Here is a 2204-nt window from a genome sequence, read left to right as displayed (position 1 = left end):
CATTATAAGTACATAAATCATTGTCAGAACAAAAGTCCTCCGACAACTTACCTTTAGTGTTTGTAGTTACACTACACCAGAGTGGGTTGGGCCCATTTAAATCTCCCATTATAATACAGGGCTTCGGGAGTATGTCATCTAGAGCCTGAAGATCAGTTTTGGCAAATGTGGAAGATGGCGAAATATAAAGAGAGCATAGCGTAAATGCTACATGTAAAGTGAAACAGGTCTTTGAATAACGTTTTGTCTGACTAGAATGGATGATCCGCCTGTGGTCCTATATTAAACTGACGAAGGTCAAATGTATATGTTTGTTTTAAATATGTCTCTTAGAGACATAACGCTGAAGGTGTAAAATCTTGGACTAATAGCTGTAATTCATGTAAATTAGTCTTCAGTCCTCTGCAGTTCCACTGTACAATATTATTGGAATAAACTGTCTTTTGGTGGGATTTATTGGGGATCTACCTCGCACTCTTTTGGAGGGCGACAAGCTATGTGCCCTAGAATGGACGTTTTCCGAAACGTCCATATCTTCAAGAGACCCATTTTTATTGAGCAATTGTATTTTGTTCTGTGACCCTTTAGGAGCTCTGCCACTTTGTTGCTTCGAAGCATCAGGCTTAGGCTTCGGTTTACTTTTAACAGGTGGCTGACTATCAGCTGTCGATTGAGACTTTGAGTGTGACTGAGATGGTGATGATGATGATTTGTGATCGGAAGAAGACTTTGATGAAGGAGATATGGTCTTTTGTGTATTCAGAGCTGTGTCTGTCTGAGTAGACTGTTCTGAGATAGACTGTGGAAGATCAGGAGAGATAGACTGAGGAATATCTGAATTTACCCATGTCAGGTCAGTCTGACATGAGCTTGACGACGTTAGTACTGGCGTAGTTGTTCCTTTTGATAAGGTTCTTCAAGAGACCCGTATTTATTGAACAATTGAATTTTGTTCTGTGGCCCTTTATGAGCTCTGCCATTGTGTTGTTTTGAAGCATCAGGCTTTGGCTTCGGTTTACTTTTCACAGTTTGTTGACTATCAGCTGTTGATTGAGACTGTGAATGTGACTGAGATGATGATTTGTGATCAGAAGAAGACTTCGATGTACTAGGAAGTGATTTCTCAGTCTGTTATGACATAGCAGGGTACAATCACAATTTACCCAAGTCAAGGCAGTTTGGCATCATGTGGCTGATGCTGTTTTAGAGCTAGAACCCGATGTTTTTGCTACTGTAGCATAACTTTGTGGAAGATCAGATCTCTTTACCAGTTTTTTGGCCTCAGAAAAGGGGATATTTTGTGTAAATTTTATTTTATTGATCTCCATGTGTTCTTTCCAAATAGGACACTGTTAAGAAAATGAGAAATGGTCGCCTGAGCAATTGGTGCCTTTTTTATAATCCCTGTCACAATCTTCTGTTGTGTGTGTTTCCTCGCCACAGTGAGCACACACAACAGACAATGTGCAAGTATTTACACCGTGTCCATTTTTGGTTGGGAATGTAGGTGTCAACTTGTATGTTACAGTAGCCTGCCTTTACTGATTTAGTTGCATTTGGAGGTGAGAAAGTAAATAGATATGCGTTTGCTTGGAATGTTTCATTTTTTTTTTTTTTTTTTTGGGGGGGGGGGGGGGGGGGGGGGGGAGTTGAGAAGCGTTTGACGTACAGCACACCTTGATCCTTCATTTCTGATGCAATGTCAATTTCGGACATATCAGCAAATAATCGATCATGATCTATGATGATGCCTAGCGTTTAAGGTCTTGTGAGCAGAGACCGTGACCGGAATGCCCATGACAGGTTACATGTTCATGAAGTTGGTTGCTTGCTGCTTTTTCCCGCACTCAGCTAGCAGGGCACCCGAACGTAAACGTCTTTTGTTCTTCACATCCCTAGCAATACCTTGAATACAGCAAAGGGGTGCAACTTTAACGGTGTCTTGTCAGGAGTCTCAATAACAAGGAAACGCGGCCAATATTCAATCGATGTAGACGGTCTATGGTCAGTATCAACAGGGTCAATATCAAGAGGACGTTTTGTTGTTTTGGTTGGGGTTTCATACGCCATAGTTTCAGATGCCAAAACTCAATTGATCTGGACGGTCGAAGGTCATCAACATCATTTTCAAGAGGACGTTTGTTTTTTTTGTTGGGATTTCATAAGCCATATTTAGGGTTGAGATTTCATCATCCGAGCTCCCC

This window comes from Haliotis asinina, chromosome 11 (genome assembly GCF_037392515.1).
Source record: "Haliotis asinina isolate JCU_RB_2024 chromosome 11, JCU_Hal_asi_v2, whole genome shotgun sequence".
NCBI classification, from domain to species: domain Eukaryota; kingdom Metazoa; phylum Mollusca; class Gastropoda; order Lepetellida; family Haliotidae; genus Haliotis; species Haliotis asinina.
This window is presented reverse-complemented; position numbering follows the sequence as displayed.